At 37.7% G+C, this 8,386-nt stretch overlaps 1 long non-coding RNA gene across 1 annotated transcript; it reads right to left on the reverse strand.

Moving 5' to 3' along the window:
* Positions 1-724: 724 nt before the first annotated feature.
* LOC105499386 (uncharacterized) lies at positions 725-8,018 on the reverse strand. Its single transcript, XR_011625025.1, has 3 exons — positions 7,035-8,018; positions 3,635-3,742; positions 725-955 (listed from the first exon to the last, which is right to left on the reverse strand). It is a non-coding gene; the product is annotated as an uncharacterized lncRNA (long non-coding RNA).
* Positions 8,019-8,386: the final 368 nt, after the last annotated feature.

Genomic DNA, 8,386 nt, shown 5'->3' on the forward strand with positions numbered 1-8,386 from the left:
ACCGTTTGAAATTGACTACTTATTTGTGTCTGAATTGATATGCCAATTGCTGGATTTTTGGTCTGTGGACAGTTGCTCTATGGTTCAGTCTTTCAAATACAGACTTTCCACCTCAACTAGGGAGACTCCATTAGTTATAATCTTGGTGTGGGCTGTTCCTGTTCTCACTTTCTATTATGTAAATTGGTATGATGCAGGACATTTAGATGATGTGATTCTCCTTTAATTAATTAATCAATTTTTTTTCAGAGACAGAGTCTTGCTCCGTCACCCAGGCTGTAGTGCCGTGGTGCCATCATAACTCACTGCAGCCTTGAACTACTGGGCTTAGGCAATCCTCCCACCTCAGCGTTCCAATCCTTTAATTGTATTCTACCCGGAAGTACTATTAATATTTATGTATATCTTCTATAACACAGTCCGTAGTATATTATCAATGCTGCATGACAAGAAGTTTTATAAATTGTCCTGGCTTTAGTTCAGAAAAACAAAATCTTTCAGGCTCAACATTACCTGAAACATTCTTTTTTATTATTTAGGAGATCATGTACTTTAGTAAACTCCTTCTTTGGGTTTGTTCCCTCTGAAAGGACAAAGAGAGGCTGGGCCCTTCTGGGCTGACATCTTCCATGATCATAGACAAATTCATAGAAAATCCTTATGAATCTAAAAGAGGGTAGGGTCATTGGAAAGCAGAAAACATTTTCTTTTTCTTTCAAAGCAAACTAACGATCGCTGTAAGTAAGTAAGTAGAAAGACATTTGGAAATACGTTGTTATCTTGGTTTTATTTTAAGATTTTATTATTATTTTCAAAATAGGCAATTTTATTTTTGTGCGCTAGAACAACTGATGGAAGCAAGTGAGGCAGGAGGATCATCTGAGTCTGGGAGGTCGAGGGTTTAGTGAGCTGAGATCGCACCACTGCACTCTAACCTGGGTGACAGAGCAAGACCCTGTCGAAGAAAAAAAATTAAATGTAAAATTGGACAGACTAGGGCTATTTATTTGCATGCAAAGTGAAATTGAGAATCGAGGCAATGTGTTTTCTGGATGTTTTCAGTTAAAGCAATTTTTGATGTCCAAAATTCTGAAAACTGCTTTAGTGATCCCTCTAACTTTCTATACAAAGAGAACGTCTAAAGTATTTTAAAATGGATTTTAACGTATTTATTCTAATTTTATCTCTCTCTCTCTCTCCTTTTTTAGACAGAGTCTTGCTGTCACCCAGGCTAGAGTGTAGTGGGATGATCTCGGTTCACTACAACCTCTGCCTCCCGGCTTCAAGCAATTCTCCTGCCTTAGCCTTCCTAGTAGCTGGGATTACAGGCGTGCACCACCGTGCCCGGCTAATTTTTGTATTTTTAGTAGAGACCTGGTTTCCCCATGTAGGCCAGGCTGGTCTTGAACTCTTGACCTCACGTGATCTGCCCCGCTCAACCTCCCAAAGTGTAGGGATTAAAGGCGTGAGCCACCACGCCCAGCCCTAATTTTTTCTTTTAAATAAAAGTATAGGATATCTCTATTATTACTATAGCCCAGAGCATCTTCAACTTGTAAACTGAATTCATGTGCAGAAACAGATGGGCATTTTGGTCATTTTCAGATTCAGAAATGGAATTGGGCAAAGAACTGTAAAAAACAGGATTAGATTAGAAGAGCTGATGCAAGCCAGGGAAGTCTCCTGCCCTACTCCTATGTCTTTCCCTCAATTTTCTCATTTCACTTAGATACACGGTCTGACCTTCCTTTGATTAGAGAATAATTTGGGTTAATAAGTAGCTTCATTTGCAATATGTTTTTTTCCTATTACACCAGTTGTAAGTGTTCATTAACTAATACAGTTTTAGAAAATGAGAAATTACTTGTAGTTTTACCTTCCAAATATTCCATTGTTCATATTTTGGTGGATTTATTCTGTTTTTTTATAACCATTGGTTTAATTTTTCTCATAGTTATAATTATCCAGTCCACAGCATTTGACTCCTTTATTCCACTTATTCAACATGAACTCCCTCCCCATGAATAAGCAGCTTCTTCGATGATTTCTGGGATGAATATAGGACAGTGTAGCATTCAGGATTCAGTGCAGTTTTGATATGCCGGGTTGCTTTCCCGCCTCTACCTACCCAAGGTCATATGCATTTGTTTATTTATTTGATAGGCACATTAAACAACTTTGTGCCTAAAGTCAGGGAAAGTAGAGTCCCTGGCCCTGAGGAGCTCACAGTCTGCTTGGGAAAAACTGTATCACCAAAACAGAGTTTTGACTAAAGGGAAGGGAGATGGGGCACTTGGCCCCTGAAGTACTTTGGGAGACAGGACAAGTCGGGACAGAGCTGTGAAAAACATGGCAATTCCATCCTCCAAGATAACCACAGAAAGAGGTCCAGAAGCAGAGGTGGGAGGGTGGCAAAAATAAATGATATATAAAAAGTTTTCCCTGGGTTGTTGAGGTCAGAGTAGCGTGACATGGTGAGAGGTAGTGACTGGGGAAAGAGAATGAGGAAACCCTCTGGGGTGGTGGAAATGTTCTATGTCTTTATTTGGATGATGATTACACAGGTGTATTCATATGAAAAATTCACCAGGCTATACACTTAAGATTAGTTCACTTTATGTATTTTATGCATCAGTAAAAAAGTCAAAGTATTTCCCCCTAGGGTTGGCCCTTTGCCCAAGGTAGGAGAGGTTTGAAAAAGTTCTGCTTCTCCTACACTCTCTTATACTGCATGGCTCTGTTAATAGGATCTAGGACTCAGACTTGTGCTACTAATACCATGGCTCTGCTACATTATAGGTTAAAAAGGCTTTTGTGAATGAATTTCAGAAATACTACTTAAAATGAACTGTGTGGGAAAGTGCAATTGACTTACAAAAGAACATCAGGAGTGTAATTCAACAAACATGGAATAACTAACTCTACTGTGTACAAATGGTTCTTTGTGCTGAGACTGTCTCCAAGATGAATGAGACCAGGATCCTAGTGTCAGGAACCTGATCTTTCCTAGGTTAAGGTCTTTCCCATATTATTATCAGTTCAAGCATTGTTTGCCATGTTTTGGAAATAACCAAAACATAGTGTCTTTGAAAAAGATGCTGTTTTCATTCATTTTAAGCTGCGTTAACAGAATACCACAAACTGGGTAATTTATAAAGAGCAGAAATTTATTCTCTCACAGTTCTGAGGCTGGGGAAGTTCAAGATCAAGGTGCTAACAGGTTCGGTCTCTGGCTCACAGTTGCTACTTTGGTTCTCTGTCTTTCAGAGAAGAAGAACATTGTGTCCTCACATGGCAGAAGAGAAGAGAGAGAGAGAGAGAGAGAGAGAGCTCACACCGCCCCCATAACCCCCTTTTAAAGCAACATTAATCCGTTCATGAGGGTGGAGCCCTCATGCCCTAAACACCTCCCAAAAGGCCCAGTCTGCCAATAACGTTGATTGAGGATTAAGTTTCTAGCACATGAATTTTGGGGACACACTTAAACCATAGCAGATGCTCAACATCATTAGCTATCAGGAAAATGCAAATCAAAGCCACAGCAAGATACCACTTCATACCCACTGGAATGGCTACAATAAAGAGATAATTACAAGTGCTGACAAGATACGGGGAAATTAGAATCCTCACATACTGCTGGTGGGAAGACAAAAAGGTGCCGCTACTTGGGAAAACAGCTTGGCAGTTCCATAACAGGTTGAGCAGAATCACCACATGACCCAGCAATTTTACTCCTAGGTATCTAGCGGAGAGAAATGAAAACATATGTCCACAAAAAAGCTTTTGCACAATATTCATAGGAAGATTATTCATACTAGCCAAAAGGTGGAAACAACTAAAATCTTCATCAACTGATGGATAAATAAAATGTAGTATGTCCATACACTAGAATATTACTCAGCAACAAAAAGGAATGAAGTAGTGGGTGCAGCATGAATGAACTTTGGAAACATTATGTTGAATGAGTCAGTCACAGAAGACCACATATTGCATTATTCTATTTATGTGAACTGTTGCAGAATAGACAAATTTATAGAGACAGAAAATAAATTAGTGGTTGCCTAGGGATAGGGAGAGGGGAGAATGGAGAGTGACTGCTAAAGGGTAAAAGGTTTCCTTTTAGGGTGATCAAAATACTCTAAAATTAATTGTGGTGGTGGCTGGATAACTATGAATGTACTACAAATAATTGAAATGTACACTTTAAATGTGTGAATTTTATGCTTTGTGAATTACATCTCAATAAAGCTGTTTAAAAAACCTAGTGCCTTTGAAGAAAGCGACAAGAAAACCTAGTTAACAGCAGCATTCAATAAAAAGTATCCGAGTGGTTAAGAGGTGCTCTGGTGCGGACCACTGGGTGTTCATGCCAGGTCCACCATCTATTAGCTGTGGAATGTGGGTATGTTATTAAGCCTCTCTGTGCCTCAGTTTCCTCTTTGGAAAATGAAGATACTGGCAGAACCGACTTCATTCGTAGGCACATGTACATAGGCTTTGTGCATAACTGCATTAGTGAATGAGCCCATGTACAGCATTCATGGGTAGAGTTTAATAAATGTTAGCTATTATTTGTAGAGCGCTCTAACATTTTTAAAGTACTCTTACACACATTTTCTCAGTTGATAACACAAGTACTTTGGAAATTTTCATTCCGTCTGCCTCTGTAAAGTTTTGAGCAGCTTGTTTTTGGCCCTTGAAACCCTCTCGTATTTATTACCCTCTCTACCTCTCCTCCACTCCATAATACCCAGGGTTTATCACTATTTGATTCTTGCTTTTACCTAATTTCTACTAAGATGCCAATAAATAACACTTAAAAATGGGACCCAGTCAAGAAAATTTCCATGTTAAAAGAGAAATCTTAAAAACCAAAAGGGTCTGTAGAATCCAGAGGACTGGCAAATCTCCAATCACACCATTCAGGAGACAGCCCGTCCTTCTTACTCCATAGACTAGGTTCTGATTTTTGTGATGATTAGCCTATAATTCAGCATGTACATTTTGTTTTTTCTAAAATCAGCTTAATAGTACTAAAAATGGGCCCGGTGCAGGGGCTCACGCCTGTAATCCCAGCATTTTGGGAGGCCAAGGCAGGCAGATCATGGGGTCAGGAGTTCGAGACCAGCCTGGCCAACATAGTGAAACCCCATCTCTACTAAAAATACAAAAATTAGCTGGGCATGGTGGCATGCACCTGTAGTCCCAGCTACTCAGGAGGCTGAGGCAGAAGTTGCAGTGAGCCAAGATTGCGCCATTGCACTCCAGCCTAGGCAACAAGAGTGAAACTCCATCTCAAAAGAAAAAAAAAGTCCTAAGAATATAAAAATATTCTCATATATACAATTTATACTTCATTTATTAGATGAAATCTCTTATGCTAATAAACTGAGATTCTAAAATTTGCTTTTATTTTGATAATTATATTACAAAGTGAAGCATCTTATTAATTTTTTTCTTGCTACAAAATCAGTAACTGCAAGCAAAAGTATACATAAAACACCCATATTTCTCCCACTTTGATGGGAACATCCAGGTTCTTTTGTGTATATATGTATATATATATATTCAGACAAATATATACTTAAAATAAGAATTATAACCTGATATGTGCCTCATTTTTCTTCTAATTAATAGTATTTATGATTCTTTTACGATTTTTATTTCTGAAACATTTTAATGACTTGATTTCATTATATAGACATGGAATAATTTATTTAACCAATACCTCGTGGTTAGATATTTAACAAATATGCACTGGATCATTAACTTTCCCTACAATTATTTAAAAAGTGAAGAAGATGCTAGGAAACTAAGGAAGTAAGGCATTGCTTCCCACATTCAGCTTTTGGGCCTTTATAATGGTGGTATAGTTTTGAGTTCTATAAACTAAGATAAATATTGAAAACTGAGGATTCAGAGGAGAACAATAAACAAAGCATTGGGAAATAGGAATTGAAATTATTTAACCTTAAGAAGAAGAAGAAAAAGCTTAAACATGGCTACATTTATGTTTATTTACATAGAAAGAATATCCTATAGGACCTTGTGTTTTCATGGTATCACTCTCACAGTCTGTCAGTATTAGAGTCATTATTGTATATGTCTCCTCTTCCCATCTAGCCTGAGAGCTCCCAGAGGAAGTTATCTAATTGATCTATTTCTCCAGTCGTGTGTGCTGTTTAAAGAATAAATGTTTTCTGAACTAAAGTTGAATATAATCACAACATTTCAAAGGAGGAGAGAGCAGACTGGGATCGTTTAGTTCTGCCTATAGTCACTATGCTCATTTTTACAAACTTCTAAAGGAATTATCAGCCACGTGACTCTATCCATTTTACTAGTATGCTACTGTTTGCTTCTTCTTATAAAGAAGAATTTAAGGGCGTTTCCTCACTGTCTTACTCTAGTAAATCAGGTCCTTGTGTATCCTATTACTAAAATGTAAACATAATTGTGTTGAAATTATGTCCCACTGGCTAAGTTGAACTGTATGAAATGTTAGCTAAATGCTTCTGTATTTACACAGGTATGTTTGCTTACTGGGTAAGCACAGTTGGAAGTGTTTCATTTAAATATGATGAACTGACAATTTGGCGGTGCACCTGATGAGTAAGTTTTCCATAATCGTGATGTGATTCAAGTATTCTGTTTTGTTTTGTTTTGCTTTTTACTCAACATTTAGGCGATAAAGTTGTAGAATCTCCATAGGAAAGTTGAAAATGATAGCACAGTTTTGGCACACACCAAATTAATGTATTCAGAAATTCATGTGTTCAAATTATGCGGTCTCAACCTTTGAGGGATGTTGTAAGATTTTAGCCTATTGAGCAGTAAGGTCACTGCAAAGTTTTTTGGGTTGTTTGAATCATAACTTCCCACAGTTGATGTCAAAATATTTTAGTTGGCTTGTGCCTTCCTATACTATTCTGGTCTGATTTTGGTGAGGGTTGGTGGTATGTGTTTGTTAACAAAAAAAACACAAACACACACACACACACACACACAAAACAAACAGAAAATGTCCCAATTACATCTTCATTTCTTTCTTTCTCTTCTTCCTCCTCTTCTTCTTCTTCTTCTTCTTCTTCTTCTTCTTCTTCTTCTTCTTCTTCTTCTTCTTCTTCTTCTTCTTCTAGCAGGTAACAAAATAAAAGCTCTTAGTCAAGTCTCTAGTTAATAAAGACAAACATCATGTCTTGTCTCCCTATATGCTGTCCCAGAAAAAAAGCAGAGAAACAAGTTTATAAACTCTAAAATTTCCTAGCAAAATCATGCCAGTTGGAGTTGTGGGAATTAACTACTCTTTTAAAATAGCTCCTGTCTTCATTTTGCCACTGAAGTACAAAAATGCTATAAAGTATTTAAAGTGCTTAGTATTGTGGTTGAAAACAGCATTCAATAAATTTTAGCTGTTAGGTTTTTTTTTTAATAGAAAACAATATCTTAATATAAAAACTCACTCAAAAAGTCAATGGGCACAGTTAGTATAGACAATAAATTTGATCTCAAAAGGAATGGAGAAGAATCAAAATGAAAGGAAAATAGCAGTTTAAACTGTCAAGGGCATCGGAATAACTGAGATGTATATAATGTGGTTTTTTTCTTCTTTTGAGACAGGGTGGTGATCCTCTCACCTCAGCCTCCCAAGTAGCTGGGACTACAGGCATGTGCCACTGCACCTGGCTAATTTTTTCATTTTAATTTTTGGTAGACATGATGTCCCACTCTGTTGCCCAGGCTTGTCTTGAACTCCTGGCCTCAAACCATCCTCCTGCCTTGGCCTTTCAAAGTGCTGGGATTATAGATGTGAGCCACTGTGCTTGGCCTATTTTGCATTTTTTTTTTCAATCTGATAAAATAGTCCCAAAATCCTGGATAAACTAAGTGAAGAGAGCTAATTACTTTCCACGTTCATAGTGCCACCTTCAGGAAAGAAAGTGTTCATTTTAATTTAGTGCAAATACATCTTTTTAAATTATTATTTATTATTATTATTATACTTTAAGTTCTAGGGTACATGTGCACAATGTGCAGGTTTGTTACATATGTATACATGTGCCATGTTGGTGTGCTGCACCCATTAACTCGTCATTTACATTAGGTATATCTCCTAATGCTATCCCTCCCCACTCCCCGCTCCCCACAACAGGCCCTGGTGTGTGATGTTCTCCTTCCTGTGTCCAGGTGATCTCATTGTTCAATTCCCACCTATGAGTGAGAACATGCGGTGTTTGGTTTTCTGTTCATGCGATAGTTTGCTGAGAATGATGGTTTCCAGCTGCATCCATGTCCCTACAAAGGACACGAACTCATCCTTTTTTATGGCTGCATAGTATTCCATGGTGTATAGGTGTATATGTGCCACATTTTCTTAATCCAGTCT

The sequence above is a fragment of the Macaca nemestrina genome, chromosome 6 (assembly GCF_043159975.1).
Source record: "Macaca nemestrina isolate mMacNem1 chromosome 6, mMacNem.hap1, whole genome shotgun sequence".
Classification (NCBI taxonomy): Eukaryota; Metazoa; Chordata; class Mammalia; order Primates; family Cercopithecidae; genus Macaca; species Macaca nemestrina.